This window comes from Mobula hypostoma, chromosome 10 (genome assembly GCF_963921235.1).
Source record: "Mobula hypostoma chromosome 10, sMobHyp1.1, whole genome shotgun sequence".
Taxonomy (NCBI): domain Eukaryota; kingdom Metazoa; phylum Chordata; class Chondrichthyes; order Myliobatiformes; family Myliobatidae; genus Mobula; species Mobula hypostoma.
In genome coordinates, this window is record NC_086106.1 from 28842550 (window position 1) to 28866374 (window position 23825).

Sequence of the window (23825 nt, forward strand, 5' to 3'; positions counted from 1 at the left end):
TCCTCTTCAGTTCCCAACCCTTCTGAGCCACAGAGTCAGAGAAAAGTTGTGTTCACACACCAGTGGGTCACTGCAATACAAGAAGATGAAACAGGGAGAAATCTCCTCAGGTTGGTGCGAGTCTGAGAGCAGGGAGAGGACCCATCGCTGAGGATGTCCCAGTGTGGCTCCGGCTGGGACGATTGTCCTGTCTCTGACTGTACATTCTCTGTATTACTGAATGGAACAGGGCAGAAACCAGATAGGGACCAGCACAGACCAGGAATGACAGCAGAGAGAGGGAATCTGCCCAGGATCAGGGATGTGGGATGTGCATAGGAGATTGGCCCATCTGAGATTAGATTGTATTCACCAGGGTTCTGCATCTGTGAGGAGGACTTGGTGAGTGTGTACGCAGCGGACTGTATCAGATGGGAGCTGGGCACAGCTCACCCGTACGCTATTACTATAACCACTCCACTGGCTCAGCAGAGGATGTTCCTCTTCCAGCAGCTGGTAAAATTCCATCTTCTCCAGAACATTCTGGTGCAATTCCACACCGGCATCATAGACAACGTCCTCACATCAGCCACTGCACGCTGGTTTGTTGAAGCAACCCCCTCATGATATACAAAAACTACAGTGAATAGTCATGTCAGCAGAAAAGGTCATGACTGCAATCACTGCAGGGCTTGTATGCGTCCAGGATGAAGGAGCAGCAAGAAAAATCATTGTGGACACTACACACCCTGAAAACTGCCTTTCCCAAAAAACTTCCATCTGGAAAGTATTATAAAGTGTTATTAAAACAAAAACTTCAAGTCAACTGAAAAATTACTTTCTCCAGGCAGTTAATCTGATCAACCATTATAGTTATCCCACCCCCCCCATCTATTACCTCAGTCACTTCCCTGCACTGTAAACACATTAAAACAGATTTTATAACCATGTCTACATTGTAAATACATGATGGATTTACATACATTTTATTCCACATTCATAATTTAACCTCTAACTTTACTTTTATATAATCTTTGTTCTTTATAATTTGTTTTGCATATTGCATTCTGAACAGCACGCCACAGCAAATTCCCCATACATTTGGTGAATAAAGTTGATCCTTGATCCTTTCTACCTCTGAACTAAATACTGGGCTAAGGAAAAGGAGAGATCTTCCCTTGATTTACTGAGCTTCATTATCACTCAGCCTCACTTATTAAAGTTTCTGCACTTTGACCTCAAGCCACACACGCTCTCTAAATCGACATGGTTAACTGGTGTTGTGCTTGCAAACTCAATCAAAGCCTCCTAGGTGCCAGGGTCTATAATGATTCTGAATGCATCCACAATATCTCGAAATGGGAAGGTGAACAGCCAGAAGATGTGGTACATATTGGTACCAACGACATAGGCAGAAAGGGGAGGAGGTCCTGAAAACAGAATACCAGGAACTGGGAAGGAAGCTGAGAAGTAGAACCTCAAGGGGAGTAATCTTGGGGTTGCTTTCTGTGCCATACGACAGTGAGGATGGGAATAGAATGAGGTGGCAGATAAATGTGTGGCTGAGAATTAGAGCAGGGGGCAAGGATTCAGACTTCTGGATAATTGGGACGTCTTCTGGGGCAGGTGTGACCTGTACAAAAGGGATGGGTTGCACTTGGATCTGAGGGAGACCAATAAAGTAACCACTGAGTGTAAGTTAGAAGCTTTAAAAATGGCTTCATGTCAAAAAGCACTTAATTTACCAAGAAACTTCCTGGTTCACACACCAACAACTACCCTCAATGGTTTATTTTTGTTTATATTTATGTAGAGATAAAGCATGGTAACAGGTCCTTCTGGCCCAACCAGCCCATGCCACCCATGTGACCAATTACCCCTCTAACCCGTGCATCTTTGAAGTGTGGGAGGAAACCAGAGCATCCGGAGGAAACACGTGGTCAGAGAGGAGAAGACATAGAACATAGAACGGTACAGCACAGAAACAGGCTGTTCGGCCCAGAATGTTGTGCCAAACCAGCTAAAAAGCAAATCAAAAGCACTCAAACACTCATCCCTCCATCTTCCTCACATCCATGTGCCTATCTGAACATTTTTTAAAAGCCTCTGATGTATTTTTCTCTACCACCACACCAGGCAGCACAGTCCAGGCATCCACCACTCCCTGAGTAAAAAACTTACCCCCTTTCATGCATGCCCTCTGGTATTTTGACATTTACACCCTTGCAAAACACATACTACCTGTCTACTCTGTCTATGCCTTTCATAATCTTATGAACATCTGTCAGATCTCCCCTCAGCCTCCAGCGTTCCAGAGAAAACAACCCAAGTTTATCCAGCCTCTCATGATAGCACATGCTCTCTAAACCAGGCAGCATCCTGGTAAACCTCTTCTGCACCCTCTCCGAAGCCTCAACACCCTTCCTATAGAGGGGCCAACCAGAACTGTCTGTAATATTTCATAGAGTTTTATAAAGTTGCAACATAACTTCTTGACTTTTGAACTCAATGCCTCAGCTAATGAAAGCAAGCAATCCATAAGCCTCCTTAAACACCCATTAACCTGTGTAGTCACTTTCAAGGAGCTATGAACTTGGATCCCAAAATCTCTCTGATCAGCTACACTGTTACGGCTCTTTCCCTAACAGTATACTGACTCCTTGCATTTGCCCACCCAAAGTGCAACACCTCACACTTCTCTGGGTTAAACTCCACCTGCCATTTCTCTGCCCATATCTGCAGCTGATCTATATCACATTGTATTCTTTGCCGGTCTTCTACACTATCCACAACTCCACCAATCTTGGTATCATCAGCAAACTCACTTACCCACCCATGTACATTTTCATCCACGTCATTTATATACTTCAAAAACAGCAGAGGTCCCAGCACAGATCACAAGATCTCCAGCTGACAAGAGCAGAATTCCATCCTGACTACTGTCTACTACAAAGAGCTCACTTCTTCTTGTCTGTGCCTCTGCCTGTTCACGCCAAAGCCTTCCCACTCTATCACTGGCACACTCTGACAATGACCACTCCAAAAGTGGCAGAAATGAACCTGGACTGCAATACCGCAGCACTACCATGCCGATTTAGTAAAGATTTTTACATGCAAGTCAATTTAAGTACATTTCATCTTGAAATATTCTATACAGAACATAATTCAATACTCTTCCTGCATGAAAACTGACTGGTGTGACACCTGATTGGAGGGATGAGTGAATTTCCCACCATCTGCTCCAAGGACTCAGAGTGAGCGAATTGTTGGGCCCCATTGTGATTTATTTGGTGGGTCAGGAACTAGATGATTGACTGAATTGTTTCCCACACTTGAAGCAGATGAATGCCCTCCATGTCCCTTACTGCAGTCAAACTGGCCTGTCTCCAGTGAGGACGTGCTGGTGTGCATTCAACATACCAGATATTAGAGGAAGGAAATGGTGTTTTCACCATGATGACCTACCTCCCAGACACAGACCAGGTGAAGTCCCACTCATCCTGATTCACGTTTCCACCTGGGATGGGGAACTGTTTCCTTCCCAAGCATTTACAACCCACACCAAAGTATCACTTTTATGAGGGAAATAACTTGTACGTTTTGCAAATCCCTGCAAGGCCGCTGGGAAAGTTGAAGGTCCAATGTCTGTGAACTCGAGTGCGAGTCCACTGGGGCCTGGGGGCCAAAGACAGCCCACCCTAGGGTTAGAGGACTGTGTGTGTTCATGGGAGAGAGGAAAGGGGGAATCTTGCTGTAGTTCTTTTGTTGTGTACCGTGTTGTTCTGCTGAGGAATGTGGGCGCACTATGTTGGCATTGGAACACCGGTCCCTGCAGCTCATGCAAATGATGCATTCACTGTACGTTTTGATGTACATGCAATAAATCTGCGAAGAGCCTTCGGTACCATACTGCCCTCATTGCTGGGGGGAAAGCTCCATTCAATGCAGGTTGGCACTTCCATTGTCCTGGATAATGGACTACCTGACTGGCTGACCACAGTTTGTGTGGCTTCAGAGCTGTGTGTCAGACATGGTTATAAGCAGCACTGGGGCCCCACAAGGACTGTATTGGCTCCCTTCCTGTTTACCCTGTAAACCTCAGACTTTAGATACAATACAGAGTCATGTCGTCTGCAGAAATTCTCCGATAACTCAGCAATAGTTGTGTGTAAAAAGGGAGGACGGGAGGATGAGTACAGGACTCTGGTGGAGAACTTTGTCAAAAGGTGCAAGCTGAATCATCTGCATCTCAACATCAGTCAGACACAGGAGATGGTGATGGACTCTAGGAAGACTAAGCCTGTTACTATCGATGGTAAGGACGTGAGAATGCTGAGGACCTACAAGTACCTGGGGGTGCACCTGGATGACAGACTTGAGTGGAGCACCAACACAGAGACTGTGTACAAGAAGGGCCAGAGTCACCTCTACTTCCTGAGGAGACTGAGGTCGCCAGTACAACGTTCTATGCGGTGGTGTGGTGGGGAAATGGCATTCACATGGGTGACGCCAGCAGGCTCAATAAACTGATTAGAAAAGGTATACGAGTCAAACTGGACATACTGGAGGCTGTGGTGGAAGAAAGGACCCTATGGAAAATCCTGGCATTTCTGGAGTGTTTCTCACCCTCTGCACAGAGGAGCACTTTAGTAATAGACTAAGACAACTGCACTGCTCCAAAGAATGCTACATAAGGTCATTCTTACCCTTGGCCATTAAGCTGTATAATTAATCAACCTGGGAACTGTTGACCCCGTCCTGTTAGAATGTCTGTTTACTTCTGTTCACCCCACTCTGCCATCACCAACACCCTGTGCATTATTGCCATCACTTCTTAGCCGGACGGTGTGAATGGGCACCTTTTACTGTATAATATTATGACGATTCTTGCACTACCATCTTATCATTGTCAACTTGGAAATCTTGTACATGTTACTTTTAAGGAAACATTTTTAAAATTCTTTCTTGTAGCACGTCACACTCAAATTTCCTTTGGGATCAATAAAGTATCGATCTATTTCTGTGAAGACATGAGAGATGGCAGACAGTCTGAGGCGTAAGGCACACGAACAGGTCCTTCAGCCTGAATGAGTTGCGACCCGAACTCGTCCAATTTATTAGCATTTGGCCCAGATCCTGCTCAACCTTTCCTGTCCATGAAACTGTCCGAATGCCTTTCAGACACTGTAATTGTCCCTGCCTCTACCACTCCCTCTAGCATTGTGTGACGAACACCCACCACCCTCTGTGTGAAAAACCTGCCCTTAAAGAGCTAGTTCAATCTTTCTCTCTTTCTCTCTCACCTGAAACAGATGCCCTCTAGCTTGACAGTCCCCTACCCTGAGAAACGGCCGTGATTATCCACCTTATCGATGCCTTTCATCACTTTATAAACCTCTGTAAGGTAATGACTCAACCTACTATGCTCCAGAGGGGTATAACCAGCAGAGGAAAGTGTTTTTTTATGCAAATGGTGGTATGTGGAACAGCCTGCCCGAGTTGGTAGAAAGAGATACTTTAGGGGCATTTAACAAACTCTGAGATGAGCACATGGATGATAGAAAAATGGAGGACTATGTATCCGGGAAGGGTTAGATTGATCTTAGGGGCAGTTAAAAGGTCAGATCAAAGGGCCCACACTGTGCTGTTGTGTTCTATGTTCCATCCAGTCTCTCTTTATAACTCAAGCCTTCCTGTCCTGGAATCATTCTTGAGAATCTATTTTGCAACTTTGCCTTTTTAATGTTATCCTTCCTATAGATAGGTGACCAGAAATGCACATAAATTCTGACATTTTCTACAGTTGCAACACGACGTACTGACCCTTGCACTCAAACCCCTGACTAAGGAGGGTAAGTGAGCCAAATGTCTTCATCACCCCGTTTACCACGTTGCCATTTTCAAGGAGCTCTGTACATATTTGTCTCTAGTGCTCCCCAGGACACTGCAATTCACGGTGCAAGGTTTATCTTCCCAAAATGCAACACTATGCACTTAGCTTAAGCTGCCCCTGCAGTTCTCGGCCCATTTCCCCAGGTGAACCAGATTCTGGACCCTGGGACCACAAAACAGGACGCTGAGCGAGCTCAGCGGGTTCAGCAGAGCCTCTGGACGTTGAAGGTACAAGTTGCTGTTTCCAGTCGAGACCCTGCGTCAGGAAACCCAGACCACTGACTCATTCCTTCTGCCTCCACAGACGCTGTTGGACCCTCAGTGTGTTGTGCTGCCTGCTTTGTGTGAGCATCATACCACAGGAAAGGGCCACCTGGCCCCTCTCTCTGCCCCATCAGTTAGCAAGGTCATGACTGACAGTGATTGGACACCGTTTTCCTGCCGTCGAACATCTCGTGATCAACTTAACATCAGAAGTTTCCACTGAGGTTGATGATCTCCTACTTCTAACATTTGACACCATCTGCCGTGTTCTTGTCCGTCCCTTCAGCTTGTCCACATCCCCTCAAAGTCTCTTCACACCCCCCTCAAACCCAGTTCATTCACACAGAACAGATCTATTTATAATCGATGCAGAATACAAATGTACCTGCAGTCCCAGGGGAAACAACCCAAATGTGTCCAGTAACCAGGGTCCAAACCTGGATGTGATCAACAGCAGCAATAACGGCAGAAGCAGTTCCTGCAGTCACTTGTAAACTCACCGCTCTCTCAGCAGCTGCCGTGTTTAAATGCCCCCCCCCCCCCATATGTACCGCACATTTAAACTTTCCCTTCAGTGTGAGCTCGTCGGTGCCTCCAGAAGTGAGAAGACCGAATAAAGTTCTTTCCACATTCTGGGCAGGTGAATGGTTTCTCCCCGGTGTGAACTCGCTGGTGCATCAGCAGATCAGTTGAACGAGTGAAGCCTTTACCACAGTCAGAGCAGGTGTACGGTCTCTCCCCGGTGTGAATTCGTTGGTGCGTAAGAAGGTCAGACGACCGGATGAATCCCTTCCCGCACTCGGAGCAGGTGAATGGCCTCTCCCCGCTGTGAATTTTCTGGTGTATCTGGAGGTTTGAGGTCCGGCTGAACCCCTTCCCACACTCGGAGCAGATGAACAGCAGCCTCTCGCTAGTATGAATCTGCTGGTGTACCAACAGGTTGGCTGTCCGAGTGAACGCTTTCCCACAATCAAAGCAGGAGAATGGTTTCTCCCCGGTGTGCACCCGTCGGTGGGTCTGCAGACTGGATGAACGGCTGAATCCCCTCCCACACTCAGAGCAGGTGAATGGCCGCTCCCCCGTGTGTATTCGCAGATGTGTCAGGAGGTGGGACGACTGAGTGAACCCCTTCCCACACTCGGAGCAGATGAATGGCCTCTCCCCGGTGTGAACCCGCTGGTGAGCCAGCAGTTTGGATGACTGGGTGAATCCCTTTCCACACTCAAAGCAGGTGAACAGTCTTTCCCCAGTGTGAATTTGCTGGTGTATCAGTAGGCTGGATGACTGAGCAAATCCCTTCCCGCACTCAGCGCAGGTGAATAGTCTCTCCCTGGTGTGAACTCGCTGGTGTACCAGTAGGTGGGTTGACTGAGTGAATGCCTCGCCACACTGAATGCAGATGAACGGCCGCTCCCCAGTGTGGACTCGCTGGTGCCTCTGCAGGTTGAAGGAATTGTTGAAACTCTTCCCGCAGTGAGAGCACGTGAATAGCCTCTTCCCAGCAGGAACTCGCTGCCGTTTCATCAGTTCTTTCCCGTGGTCGGATGGCCAAATGAATCCTCTCCCACAGAAGAATGGCCTCTCCTCACACGAGCTCAGTGGTGTGTCACCAAATGGGATGAGGGAGTGAATCCTTTCCTGCATGCAGAGCAGATGAACGGCCTCTCCCCCGTACGAATTTCCCAGAGTCCCATCGTGACCGAGTCCCTACATGCGCCTGAAGCAGGGTGACAAAGTTTCTCCAGGACCTCAGTGATCAGTCCGTAAAAAGATGACTGAATTGATTGCTTTCTTCAAAAGGAAACAGGTGGAAAGAACATGGGAATACTCTCAGGGAAATGGATCAAGTCTATCTCAGTCAAAAGAATGAATGTTTCCTGGTGCAGAAACAAGGATGTGGTGAACACGTTCCCAGTCACAGATCAGGTGAGCTCACCTCCCTCAGCGTGTCACACACGGTCTCTTGTTGCAGTGGGTGTTCCTTTCCCAATCTGCACTGCACTGATCACTGCCCGCTCCTTCACAGGCTGTAAGAAGTTACACGGCTTCTCTGCAAACCTCATGGAAGTGGTTTCTCCCCTCACCGCTGTAGACAGTGTCTCACTACCCAGCTGTGTCACGGTCGGTGTCCTGCAACAGCCCTCACTGCCTGGGGTCTGAAGTGAAACAAACCAGCATCTCTCCTTCCACGTTCACAGGCCGATGATATTCAGGTGCTGGGGAGCTGAGTGGGGTGTAGACCTGATGTGATATTCCATCTGAGATACCCAGTCGCAATTCCTCCACCTTTGACGTCCTGTAAAAAGATACCAAAATCATCAGTAAGTACAGGGTAGTGACTCTGAATTTTAATCTCCTGGGTTGGCTGTGACTCAGTTGGTGGCTCTCTGACTATGACACTGTAACTGTGACATTTAAGAGAACATTTCAGTGCTCTAACATACTATGATGGCAAGGACACCATGTTTAATTTGGGGCATTGCGGTAAGCCCTTTCCTTCTGTTCCACAGGCAAGAATGAAGGCTGATTTATACTTGTGCATACTAGTTTGCGCTGTAGCCTACACAAATGGGTTACGCCGTTGTGAGCATTTTTACTTGTGCACTGGTGTGTCTGCGTCATGCTGCAATTCACCGCCAAAACGCTAGTTGGCGGTGGGGTTTCTATGCCACTGTGTTGAGTTTCTTCGTGTTGAGTTTCAACACGAAGAAAATCAAACTTCAAACAATGGTGACAGAAACTGAAGGAGGGTGAATTTTCTGTGGTTGTCCGGCCACTGAGAGACATGGACGAGGAAATGCATTTCAAATATTTTCTGATGTCGGCAGGTAGATTTGACGATTTGGTTCATCATCTCCAACTGTTTATTTCGCATCAGTGTACGCACAGTACACTCAGAGACTGGCAATCACCATTTGAGTTTTAGCTTCAGGTGGAAGTCAACAGGCTGTAGTAGCTAGCTACAAACTGGCGTCAAGCACAGGGTCCTCCATAATTCCGGAGGTCTGTAAAGCGTTACGGAAAGCATTGCAGCCAGAGTTCCTTCCCTGCCCCTCAGTCACCCAATGGGAAGCTACTGCAGCGCAGGAGGAAATGCGAGGCTACCAAGCAGACCAATCACAGTTGTTTCGGTCTGTGACACCGCAACGCATAGTTACATTTTGGGAGAGGTGCCCGTTAGGCTACGGCGTAGGGTTTGCGTAGAGTGTGCCGCTATGCCATACCTACGGCGTATATTTGAGGCATAAGTATAAATCAGCCTTAAGGCAGCCTACACCACAGCTAACACACTACTGTAGCAGAGACATGAGGAAAAAATACTAAGTGGCTATACTTCAACAGGAGTCTGAGATTTGATATCTCACCGATGTTTTGCTGCACAATTGAGTGCTCGGTGGGGGGTGCCAATGCTTTTCTGCTGGTGGGGGAGGCTTTAGGGTTCTAACATTTAACTGTCACTCATTCTTTGGGGCACTCCTCTGTTTTCGTGGATGTTTGCGAAGAAAAAGAACTTCAGGATGTATATTGTATACATTTCTCTGACATTAAATGTACCTATAGAAATTTAACAGATTTACTGTGCATTCTAACCGGTTGTGCCACCATCTGGAATGGAGGGGCCGCTACACAGATTAGGAAAGAGCTGCAGAGAGTTGTAAACTCAGCCAGCTCCATCACGGGAACTAGCCTTCCCAGCATCGAGGACACCTTCAAAAGGTGACGCCTCAGAAAGGTGCCGTCCATCATTCAGGTGCCCTAACACTCAGCACGTGGCCTCTTCTCACTGGCATGATCAGGGAGGAGATACAGAAGCCAGATGACACACACTCAACATTTTAGAAGCAGCTTCTTCTCCTCCACCATCAGATTTTTGAATGGGCAATGAACCCATGAACATTTCCTCATTATTTTTGCTCTCTTCTGCAACACTGTTTTTTTTTATGTACTGCACTGTACTTTTGCCACAAAACAATAAAATTTCATTGAAGATAAACCTGATTCGGAAATCCTTCCAAATCATTACTGGGCCTCAGCTGGTCCATCAGGAAGGACACCGAGGATTGACGGTGGATATGCAATGGCAAGCATTTAAAGGTTGCATGGATGAACTACAACAATTGTTCATCCCAGTTTGGCAAAAGAATAAATCAAGGAAGGTAGTGCACCCGTGGCTGACAAGAGAAATTAGGGATAGTATCAATTCCAAAGAAGAAGCATACAAATTAGCCAGAGAAAGTGGCTCACCTGAGGACTGGGAGAAATTCAGAGTTCAGCAGAGGAGGACAAAGGGCTTAATTAGGAAGGGGAAAAAAGATTATGAGAGAAGACTGGCAGAGAACATAAAAACTGACTGTAAAAGCTTTTATAGATATGTAAAAAGGAAAAGACTGGTAAAGACAAATGTAGGTCCCCTACAGACAGAAACAGGTGAATTGATTATGGGGAGCAAGGACATGGCAGACCAATTGAATAATTACTTTGGTTCTGTCTTCACTAAGGAGGACATAAATAATCTTCCAGAAATAGTAGGGGACAGAGGGTCCAGTGAGATGGAGGAACTGAGCAAAATACATGTTAGTAGGGAAGTGGTGTTAGGTAAATTGAAGGGATTGAAGGCAGATAAATCCCCAGGGCCAGATGGTCTGCATCCTAGAGTGCTTAAGGAAGTAGCCCAAGAAATAGTGGATGCATTAGTGATAATTTTTCAAAACTCGTTAGATTCTGAACTAGTTCCTGAGGATTGGAGGGTAGCTAATGTAACCCCACTTTTTAAAAAAGGAGGGAGAGAGAAACCAGGATATTATAGACCGGTTATCCTAACGTCGGTGGTGGGGAAACTGCTGGAGTCAGTTATCAAAGATGTGATAACAGCACATTTGGAAAGCGGTGAAATCATCAGACAAAGTCAGCATGGATTTGTGAAAGGAAAATCATGTCTGACGAATCTCATAGAATTTTTTGAGGATGTAACTAGTAGAGTGGATAGGGGAGAACCAGTGGATGTGGTATATTTGGATTTTCAAAAGGCTTTTGACAAGGTCCCACACAGGAGATTAGTGTGCAAACTTAAAGCACACGGTATTGGGGGTAAGGTATTGATGTGAATGGAGAATTGGTTAGCAGACAGGAAGCAAAGAGTGGGAATAAACGGGACCTTTTCAGAATGGCAGGTGGTGACTAGTGGGGTATCGCAAGGCTCAGTGCTGGGACCCCAGTTGTTTACAATATATATTAATGACTTGGATGAGGGAATTAAATGCAGCATCTCCAAGTTTGCGGATGACACGAAGCTGGGCGGCAGTGTTAGCTGTGAGGAGGATGCTGAGAGGATGCAGAGTGACTTGGATAGGTTGGGTGAGTGGGCAAATTCATGGCAGATGCAATTTAATGTGGATAAATGTGAAGTTATCCACTTTGGTGGCAAAAATAGGAAAACAGATTATTATCTGAATGGTAGCCAATTAGGAAAAGGGGAGGTGCAACGAGACCTGGGTGTCATTATACACCAGTCATTGAAAGTGGGCATGCAGGTACAGCAGGCGGTGAAAAAGGCGAATGGTATGCTGGCATTTATAGCGAGAGGATTCGAGTACAGGAGCAGGGAGGTACTACTGCAGTTGTACAAGGCCTTGGTGAGACCACACCTGGAGTATTGTGTGCAGTTTTGGTCCCCTAATCTGAGGAAAGACATCCTTGCCATAGAGGGTACAAAGAAGGTTCACCAGATTGATTCCTGGGATGGCAGGACTTTCATATGAAGAAAGACTGGATGAACTGGGCTTGTACTCGTTGGAATTTAGAAGATTGAGGGGGGATCTGATTGAAACGTATAAAAATCCTAAAGGGATTGGACAGGCTAGATGCAGGAAGATTGTTCCCGATGTTGGGGAAGTCCAGGACAAGGGGTCACAATTTGAGGATAAAGGGGAAACCTTTTAGGACTGAGATTAGGAAAAACTTCTTCACACAGAGAGTGGTGAATCTGTGGAATTCTCTGCCACAGGAAACAGTTGAGGCCAGTTCATTGGCTATATTTAAGAGGGAGTTAGATATGGCCCTTGTGGCTACAGGGATCGGGGGTATGGAGGGAAGGCTGGGGCGGGGTTCTGAGTTGGATGATCAGCCGTGATCATAGTGGGTGGTGGTGCAGGCTCGAAGGGCCGAATGGCCTACTCCTGCACCTATTTTCTATGTTTCTATGAATCTGTGAGATAGTAATACAACTGTAATGTCACAGGGATCATGATTATCTGGAGTGACTGGAGCAGTCAATAGACAATAGGGGCAGGAGTAGGCCATTCGGTCCTTCGAGCCATCACCGCCATTTACTGTGATCATGGCTGATCATCCACAATCAGTATCCAGTTCCTGCCTTATCCCCATAACCTTTGATTCTGCTATCTTTAAGAGCTCTATCCATCTCTTTCTTGAAAGCATCCAGAGATTTGGCCTCCACTGCCTTCTGGGGCAGAGCATTCCACAGATCCACAACTCTCTGGGTGAAAAAGTTTTCCCTCAACTCCGTTCTAAATGGCCTACCCCTTATTCTTAAACTGTGGCCTCTGGTTCTGGACTCACCCATCAGCCGGAACATGCTTCCTGCCTCCAGCGTGTCCAATCCCTTAATAATGTTATATGTTTCAATCAGATCCCCTCTCATCCTTCTAAATTCCAGTGTATACAAGCCCAGTCGCTCCAATCTTTCAACATATGACAGTCCCGCCATCCCGGCAATTAACCTTGTGAACCTATGCTGCACTCCCTCAATAGCAAGAATGTCCTTCCTCAAATTTGGAGACCAACTGCACACAATACTCCAGGTGTGGTCTTACCAGGGCCCTGTACAGCTGCAGCAGGACCTCTTTGCTCCTATTCTCAATTCCCCTTGTTATGAAGGCCAGCATGCCATTAGCTTTCTTCACTGCCTGCTGTACCCGCATGCTTGCTTTCAGTGACTGATGTACAACACCTAGATCTTGTTGTACTTCCTCTTTTCCTAACTTGACTCCATTTAGATAATAATCTGCCTTCCCGTTCTTACCACCAAAGTGGATAACCTCATATTTATCCACATTAAACTGCATCTGCCATGCAGCTGCCCACTCACCCAGCCTGTCCAAGTCACCCTGCATTCTCATAACATCCTCCTCACATTTCACACTGCCACCCAGCTTTGTGTCATCAGCAAATTTGCTAATGTTACTTTTAATCCCTTCATCTAAATCATTAATGTATATTGTAAACAGCTGCGGTCCCAGCACTGAACCCTGCGGTACCCCATTGGTCACTGCCTGCCATTCCGAAAGGGACCCATTAATCACTACTCTTTGTTTCCTGTCAGCCAGCCAATTTTCAATCCATGTCAGTACTCTGCTCCCCAATACCATGTGCCCTAATTTTGCCCACTAATCTCCTATGTGGGACTTTATCAAAGGCTTTCTGAAAGTCCAGGTATACTACATCCACTGGCTCTCCCTAGTTACATCCTCAAAAAATCCCAGAAGATTAGTCAAGGGCAATTTCCCCTTCGTAAATCCATGCTGACTCGGACCTATCCTGTTACTGCTCTCCAAATGTCAGTGAGATTCCCCATCAAGCAGGGACTGAATAGAGATATTCAAATCAATGGGCTGATTTTAGACGAGATTGGGAGAAAAAAATAAGAAGTGACAATGTGATATTCATCCCTTTGCCTCTGATCCCTCCCTTCAATGTATCTTCACAACAGTCTTGTTAATGACAGAGGTCAGAGGACAATGTCCAGATGGGTTCAAGCTGACAGGAAGGTGACAGTAGCTTAAATAATTAAGCGTTACAACAGGGATGTGCAGGAGAACATCTCTGAATGTGTAACACATCAAACCTTGAAGTGGATGCTCTACAACAGCAGAACACCATGAACATACCTCCTGTGTCTAATAAAGTGGCTACTGAGTGTAAATGCACTATTATTTTTGAAATAACTTCCATCATTTTAACTGCTTGCTGTACCTGCACACTCATTTTCAGTGACTCATGTACAAAACTCCCAGATCTCTCTGAACACCCTCACTTCTTAACTTGTAGTCATTTACAAAGCAATCCGCTGCTCTATTTATTTCACTGAATTGGATAAGCTCACTTAAAGCCAGAGTCAGTCCTCTCCATGTGATATTTCATTTGCCCTATTCTCACCCACCAGGGGCAGCACCTCTGGTGAAGGGCCTTGTTGTGTTCATTCTGTGGCAGCACATCATAAATCTGTGACAGTCATAGACAGAAAGAACACAGAGAAAGGCCCTTTCACCAAGTACATGCCAACTATATATGCACTACATCAACATTGTTTCTGTTTTATTTTCCCAGAATTATATCAATTCCTCACCTACTCACTCGGGGTAATTTACAATGGTCCATTTATCTACCAAACGAAAAAGGGTAATTGTTCTTGCACCACCTGTTATAATTGCAGTTAGATCAGAAATATTTCTTTATTTATTAACTGGCAGTGTAACTCCGTTCCTTTTTATTCCGTCTGAGTTCCAGCTCCAGCCAGTGCACGCCCAGATCTGAGCATTGAGAACACGGCGGGGTCTGCCTGTGCAACAAACGCTGTGAGATCAATGGCCGCCTCGTTACCCAACATGCAATGCACACAAGCAGCCGCTCTACTCCATCAATACGTATGCGCTGCCACGTACATTTCAGGCCGCCAGTGACGGCTCGGGGCGACGAGTCACAAGACGGGCGGTGAGGAACGGGGGCGGGGACCGTTTATCATTAGCGCGGCGGCTAGCGATGCGTGTAGCGTCCATACCCGTTTTTACCTCGTTGGGGTCTGTTCCTTGAGGTTGATTAAACGTGCGACCCGGCGCTTGACTCCGAGCCGTCGCCGAACTCCTGAGTAGGATCGGTGGCGTCACGTCCGATGTCGTGCGCATGCGCTCTGGGCTCCTGGACAATCTTGGAAACTGTTTTAGACCTGAAGACCATAAGGTATAGGAGTAGAATTAGGCCGTTTGGCCCATCGAGTCTGCCCCACCATTTCATCATGGCTGATCAATTTCCATCTCAGCCCCAATATCCTGCCTTCTCCCCGTAGCCCCTCATGCCCTGACTAATCAAGAATCTTATCAGCCTTTGCCTTAAATATACCCAATGACTTGGCCTCCACAACCACCTGTGGCAATGAATTCCACAGATTCACCACTCTCTGCCTAAAGAAATTCTTCCTGGTCTCTGTCCTATCTAGGTTTTTCAACATGCAATAGGTTTCAGTGAGGTCTTCCCTCATTCTTCTGAATTCCAGTGAGCAGAGTCCCTGAGCCATCAAATGCCCCTCATATGATAAGCCTTTCAATCCCAGTATAATTTTCATGAACCTCCTTTGAACCCTCTTCAACTTCAGCATATACTGCCTTCGATAAGGGCACAAAACTGCTCACAATACTCCAAGTGAGGCCTCACTAGCACCTTATAAAGCCTCAATGTTACATCCTTGCTTTTATATTCTAGGCCTCTCGAAATGAATGCTAACATTACATTCACCTTCCTTACCACCAACTTAACCTGCAAGTTAACCTTTGGGGAATTCTGTGTAAGGACCCTCAAGTCCCTTTGCACCTTTGATTTTTGAATTTTCTCTCCACTTAGAAAATAGTCTGCACTTTTATTTCTTCTACCAAAGTGCATGACCACGCGCTTCCCAGCACTGTATTCCATCTGCCGCTTCCTTGCCCTTTCTCCCAATCTGTTTAAGCCCTTTTTCCTGTTTCCTGAACAATACTTGCCCTTTCACCTGCCTTTGTTTCATCCACAAACTTGGCCACAAAGCCATCAATTCTGTCATCCAAATCATCAACATATAATGTAGAAAGAATTGGTCCTAACACAGACCCCTGTGGAACACCACTAGTCACTGGCAGGCAACTAGAAAAGGCTCTCCTTATTCCCACTCTTTGCCTCTTGCTGATCAGCCATTGCTTTATCCATGCTGGTATCTTTCCTGTAATACCATGGGTTCTTAATTTGTTAAGCAGCCTCATGTGTGGCACCTTGTCAAAGGCCTTCTGAAAATACAAGAGTACAACATCTGCTGGATCTCCTTTATCTATTCTGCTTGTTATTTCTTCAAAGGATTCCAACAGATTTGTAAGGCAAGATTTTCCCTTGGGGAAACCATGCTGACTACGGTGTATTTTATTATGTACCTCCAAGTACCCAGAAACCGCATCCTTAACAACTTCCCAGCCACTGAAGTAGGGCCTTTAATTTCCTATCTTCTGCCTCTCTCTCTTCTTGAAGAGCTGAGTGACATTTTCAATTTTCCAGTCCTCTGGAACCATGCCAAAATCAATTGATTCTTGAAAGATCAACATGAATGCCTTCACAATCTCTTCAGTCACACCTTTCGGGACCCTCGGGTGTAGACTATCTGATCCAGGTTGTCTATCTGCTTTCAGACCTTTCAGTTTCCAAAGCACCTTCTCCCTAGTAATGATAACGTCATTCACTTCTGCTCCCTGACATTCTTGAACTTAGGGGATACTGCTAATGTCTTCCACAGTGAAGTCTGATGCAAAATTCAGTTCATCCACCATTTCCTTGTCTCCCATTACTACCTCTCCAGAATCATTTTCTAGTGGTCCGATATCTACACATGCCTCTTTTTTTTACATTTTATGTATCTAAAGAATATTTTGGTATCCTCTTTAATATTATTGGCTAGCTTACCTTTGTATTCCATCTTTTCTTTCTTTATGACTTTTTTAGTTGCCTTTTGTTGCTTTTTATAGCTTTCCTATCCTAAAACGTCCACTATTTTTTGCCCTCTGGATTTTATGTTCGCTTTGACTTGCCTTGTTAGCCACGGTTGCATCATCATGCCTTTAGAATACTTCTTTGGGATGTATCTATCCTACACCTTCCAAATTGCTCCCAGAAACTCCAGCCATTGCTGCTCTGCCATTATCCCTGCTAGTGTTCCCTTCCAATCAATTTTGGCCAGCTCCTCTCTCATGCCTCTGTAATTCATTTTACTCCACTATAATACTGATCCGCATGACTTCAGCTTTTTATTCTCAAACTGTAGGGTGAATTCTATCATATTATGATCATTGGCACCTAAGGTTTCCTTTACCTTAAGCTCTCTAATCAATTCCAGTTCATTGCACAGCACCCAATCCAGAATAGCTGATCCCCTAGTGGGCTCAACCACAAGCTGCTCCAAAATGCCATCCCATAGGTATTCTACAAATTCCCCCCCTTGTGATCCAGCACCAAACTGATTTTCCCGAACTACTTGCATATTGAGATTGCCCATAACTATCATAACATTGCGCTTTTGACATGCATTTATGCATCTTCTATCTCCCATTGTAACTTGTAGACTGTGTCTTTACCACTGTTCGGGGGTCTGCATATAACTTCCATCGGGGTATTTTTACCCTTGCAGTTTCTTAACTTTACCCACATTGATTCTGAATTTCCCAATCCTTATGTCACCTCTTTCTAAGGATTGAATTTCATTTTTCACCAACAGAGCCACCCCACCCTCAATAGATACTCTTGGACATTAAGATCTGAGCTATAACCTTTAATCAACCATGATTCAGTGATGCCCACAATGTCATACCTGCCAATCTGGAACTGTGCTACAAGTTCATCTACTTTACTCCGTATACTGTGTGTATTCAAATATCACACATTCATTCTGTATTCATCACCCTTTGCAATTTTGTTCCCTTTTACAATGCAACACATCCCTTTGACTGCAATTTTGCCCAGTCATCAGCCTCTCTTAATGCCACCTCTGTTTGTAAACCAACTATCCCTTCCTCAGTACTGTCACTACGGTTCCCATCCTCCTGCCAAATCAGTTTAAACCCTCCGGAACAGCTCTAGCAAACCTGCCCGCAAGGATATTGGTCGCCCTTGGGCTCAGGTGCAACCTGTCCCTTGTGTACAGGTCATACCTCCCCCAGAAGAGATCCCAAATGATCCAGAAACCTGAACCCCTGCCCCCTGCATCAGTTCTGCAGCCACACATTTATATGCCAAATCATCCTATTCTTACCCGCACTGGTGCACTGAACAGGCGGCAATCCAGAGTTTACTACCCGAGAGGTTCTATTTTTCAGCTTTCTACCAGGCTCTCTAAAATCTCTCTTCAGGACCTCCTCGTCTTTACTACCCATGTTATTGGTGCCAATAGCTACCTTGACTTCTGGCTGCTCACCCTCCCCCTTTTCGAACGCAGTGGACCCGATCCGAACATACCTGACCCTGGCACCTGGGGGGCAACATGCAATCCGGGGTCCTCTATTGCGTCCGCAGAATCTTGTATCTATTTCTCTAACTATGGAACCTCCTATCAGCACTGTAGTCCTCTTCACCTCTCTCCTCTTCTGAGCCACAGCACCGGACTCACTTCCAGAGACCTGTTTCCTTCCCCCGGTATGTTGTCCCCCTCAACAGTATCCAAAGTGGTATATTTATTATTGAGGGGAACGGCCACAGGGGTGCTCTACACTGTCTGCGCATTTCCCATCCGTCTCCTGATGGTCACCCAGTTAGTCTCCTGCGACCTAGGGCTGACTACCTCTCCTAATTTCCATTTAGTCTGCACTTATCCAGCATCTGCCACTTTTCCAGCTTCCTTGATGCTTTATGGTTGATTATCGTAATGTCAGAGAAATATATTAACAGCAAATCAGAGACTCTATGGAGGGGAATAAGCTGTCGCCGTTTCGGGCCGAGACCCTCATCAGGAGCGGAATGGAAGTGGGCGGGATAAGAAGGTGGGGGGGGGGACGGGGAGAGGTACAAGCTGGCGGGTCACGGAGGGATAGCAGCGAGAGAGGGTCTCCCCGAATTTCCCTCCATAGACACTGCCTGACCTGTCGAGTTCCTCCAGCATTTTGTGTGTGGTATCCACAGCCTCCCACAAACGACAACATTACCATGAAAGGATCTGTAACGTTGATTGGGGAGCAAATGTTAATTGGGACCTTGGGAATAGATTTCCATGGTTCACATAGTTCCCTATTTCAGTTGAGAGAACAGTTCTCTTGAAGGATGCTGTAGTGTATTTAATATTTCAGTAAAATTTGAGTACTATTGAAAATACATTGTTTGATTAAGCATTCTTTGTTTACATAACTGTATGTACAACATATGTGAATGGCGCACGTTATTATGGCAGCAGGTCATGTGCGAGTGCCTCACGAAAGTAAAACTAAGTACATGAGTATCTGTGGACTCCTGCGTTTTCCTCTCTACTAGTTTCTGAAGTTACAAAGCATAACAGATGCTGCGTGTAGCAGTGTGACAACCTGTCATCACAGCACTGGAGCAGGAGGCTACACTTGATCAACTCTTCACAGTTGGACTGTGAATGTTCAGAGTCATGGTACAGAAACAGACCCTCCAGCCCAACCCGTTCACGGGTCTCTACACTAATCCCACTTGCATGAACATAGAATATATAACTTCACAGTACAGGCCCTTCGGCCCACAATGTTATGCTGACTTTCTAACCTTTCCTGAAGTCTTATCCTTGCACCTAAACAGCCCTCCATTTTTCTGTCATCCATGTGCTTATCCAGGAGTTTCTTAAATGACCCATCGAATCTGCCTCCACCAACACCCTTGTCAGAGTGTTCCATGCACATACCACTGTCAGTGTAACGACCTCTTAGCGGTCATTCCCCCATTCCCAATTCATTCCTCCAGTTTAAAATTATGCTTTTGTATATTTTTGCCCTGGGGAAAAGGCTCTGACTATCCACTTGATCTATGCTTCTTATGGGCTTATAATCCTCTCTCTCTTTGTTTTACACCTGGCAATTAATTTTTGAATTACAGGCACTTATTCAGCTGTTATTCAGCTGTTCTTCATTTCTCTGTTTAACTGCCTCTCAGCACTGTTCTAGATTGTTTCTGCTGGTGTGTAAATAGATCTATGACAAATAATTCAGTTGTTTTAAACACAGCGTATTCAAAATTGTCACTAATCAGTGCCTAGTTCCCTGTTGGTTGTCATATACATCAAAGCTGTGGGTGATAAAGTAGGTTTCATGATTCGTAAGTTTACAGGTGACACCATAATTGGTAGTGTACTTTACAGAGAAAAAGTTGTCTAAGGTTACAACATGATCTGAGTGAACTGGGAAAGTGGGTAAAGGAATGGCAAATGGAATTTCACTCGGAAAAGTGTGACATCATACATTCTGGGAAGTTAAATGATAATAGGACATGCATGTGAATGACAGGATCCTGGGGAGCATTGTAGAACAGAGACCAACAAATACAAGTACGAGGGGTGATCGATAAGTTTGTGGCCTGAGGTAGAAGGAGATGAGTTATCAACTTCAAACTTTCTGCATAATCACACAAAGAGTTGAACTACATGTGCATGTATCGAGAGCGGTATAACTCATCTCCTTCTACCCTAGGCTACGAACTTATCAATCACCCATGCTGTGGACACTTTCTGGAGGTCTAAGATCCATATGCTCCACGACCGCTGGACCAAGTGTGTAAATGTAGGAGGGGACTATGTTGAAAAATAAATGTGATAGGTTTTCTAAAATTGAAATTAAAAGGAGTTAGAGAGCCTCGTGGCTTGGTGTTGTGTTAACAACCTTTGCCCGAATGTCGGCAAAACTAAAGAGCTGGTCATTGACGTCAGGAAGTGGGGCAAAGTACACGCTCAGGGATGAGTCAATGATGCTGAGGTGGAGATGGTTGACAGCTTCAAGTTTCTGGCTGTAATGACAATCTACCTCAATATGCCCTTGCATCTTACAGTATTGACTTGCTACCCTGCACTTTCTCTGTACTTCTTACAATTACTGTATATTCTTCATTCCATTCTTGATTTTCACTTTACCGTCTTGATGCAAGGGACTTATTCGGGAGAGTCAACATGGCTTTGTGCGTGGTAGGTCATGTTTGACCAATCTATTGGAGTTTTTCGAGGAGGTAACCAGGAAAGTGGATGAAGGGAAGGCAGTGGATATTGTCTACATGGATTTCAGTAAGGCCTTTGACAAGGTCCCGCATGGGAGGTTAGTTAGGAAAATTCAGTCGCTAGGTATACATGGAGAGGTGGTAAATTGGATTAGGCATTGGCTCAATGGAAGAAGCCAAAGAGTGGTAGTAGAAAATTGCTTCTCTGAGTGGAGGCCTGTGACTAGTGGTGTGCCACAGGGATCAGTACTGGGTCCATTGTTATTTGTCATCTATATCAATGATCTGGATGATAATGTGGTAAATTGGATCAGCAAATTTGCTGATGATACAAAGATCGGAGGTGTAGTAGACTGTGAGGAAGGTTTTCAGAGCCTGCAGAGGGACTTGGACCAGCTGGAAAAATGGGCTGAAAAATGGCAGATGGAGATTAATACAGAAAAGTGTGAGGTATTGCACGTTGGAAGGACAAACCAAGGTAGAACATACAGGGTTAATGGTAAGGCACCGAGGAGTGCAGTAGAACAGAGGGATCTGGGAATACAGATACGAAATTCCCTAAAAGTGACATCACAGGTAGATAGGGTCGTAAAGAGAGCTTTTGGTACATTGGCCTTTATTAATCAAAGTATTGAGTATAAGAGCTGGAATGTTATGATGAGGTTGTATAAGGCATTGGTGAGGCCGAATCTGGAGAATTGTGTTCAGTTTTGGTCACCAGATTACAGGAAGGATATAAATAAGGTTGAAAGAGTGCAGAGAAGGTTTACAAGGATGTTGCCAGAACTTGAGAAACTCAGTCACAGAGAAAGGTTGAATAGGTTAGGACTTTACTCCCTGGAGCGTAGAAGAATGAGGGGAGATTTGATAGAGGTATATAAAATTATGATGGGTATAGATAGAGTGAATGCAAGCAGGTTTTTTCCACTGAGGCAAGGGGAGAAAAAAACCAGAGGACATGGGTTAAGGATGAGGGGGGAAAAGTTTAAAGGGAACATTAGGGGGGGCTTCTTCACACAGAGAGTGGTGGGAGTATGGAATGAGCTGCCAGACGAGGTGGTAAATGCGGGTTCTTTTTTAACATTTAAGAATAAATTGGACAGATACATGGATGGGAGGTGTATGGAGGGATATGGTCCGTGTGCAGGTCAGTGGGACTAGGCAGAAAATGGTTCGGCACAGCCAAGAAGGGCCAAAAGGCCTGTTTCTGTGCTGTAGTTTCTATGGCTCTATGGTTCTATGAGGCATTTTGATATGATCTGTAGAGATGTCATGCAAAACAAGGTTATTCACTGTATCTGTGAAGATGTAGGGGAAGTATTTAATTTGGGAAAAGGGAATTACGATACTATTAAACAGGAACTTGGGAGCATAAATTGGGAATGGATATACTCAGGGAAATGTGCAACAGAAAAATGGAGGTTCTGAATAGGTTTATCTAACTGAGACAGGAAAAGGATGGTAGGGTGAAGAAACCGAGAGACGTGGAGCATCTAGTCAAGAGGATGAAAGAAGCTTACTGAATGTTTAGGAAGAAAAGGATCAGATGGTGCTCTAGAGAACTACAAGGTAGCCAGAAAGGGGCTGAGGAATGGACAGGAGAGCTAGAAGGGAGCATGAGAAGGTCTTGGTGGCAATAAAGGCCTTTATGAAGACCATAGAGCAGAGAGGCAGCAGCCTGCAGAAGGGGGATTTAGTTTAGTAGGTTAATTGGTCAGATGGGTGTAACTGGGCAGTGCAAGCTTGTTGGCCTGGTTGGATCTGTTACTGTGCTATATTTCTAAATAAAATATAAACTAATTTTAAAAGACTAATGATTTTCAATATTATACTGGTGTGAACTGTAGAATAGAAAGAGATGAAAAGATTAGGAATAAACAGGCTGTTTCTAGGTTATGAAGTTGTAAGGATCAATGCAGGGGCCCCAACTCTTCATAAGCCATGATTAATGATTTAAGGCCGAATGTCTGTATCCACAGTTGCTGATGATGCAGAACTGGATAACTGATTGTTTGTTTGTCCGTCCTGTCTGACGATGACCGTGAACCTGTGCAGGAGAGTTTTTAACGTGGAAAAGCTGTTTGCACTGGGGCAGGTCCACTCTCTCGACCTCAGAAGTCTGGACCAAGAGGTCTGAATATTTTGGCTACCATGGTAAAGAAGTTGTTAGCACGGTGTCCTCTGTTAAAAGTGAGATTAGATATTAGATCACTGGAAAAGGATGCTGTAAAGTCAGGAATGGGGGACAAGGGGGACAAGGAAATGGTGTATAAACTGAATATATATTTTGCAACAGTCTTCACTGTGGAAGAAACTAGCGGAATACCAGAAGTTCGAGACTGTCAGCAGGCAGAAGTGAGTAAAGTTGCCATTACTAGGGAGAAGGTGCTTGGGAAACTGAAAGGTCTAAGGTAGATAAGTCACCTGGATCAAATGGTCTACACGCAGGGTTCTGAAGGAGGTGGCTGAAGAGACTGTGGAGGCATTAGTAATGATCTTTCAAGAATCAATTGATTCTGGCATGGTTCCAGAGGAATGGAAAATTAAAAATGTTACTCAACTCTTCAAGAAGAGAGAAAGGCAGAAGAAAGGAAATTATAGGCCTTTTAGTTTGACCTCAGTGGTTGGGAAGATGTTGGAGTCGATTAAAAAGGATGTGGCTTTGGGGTACTTGGAGGCACGTGATAAAATAGGACATAGTCAGTATGGTTTCCTTAAGGGAAAATCTTGCCTGACAA

The 23825-nt window shown here is 45.3% G+C and overlaps 1 pseudogene; it reads right to left on the reverse strand.

Moving 5' to 3' along the window:
- LOC134352788 (zinc finger protein 850-like) overlaps window positions 1-23825 on the reverse strand; it is a 119309-nt pseudogene that overhangs the window by 72089 nt on the left and 23395 nt on the right.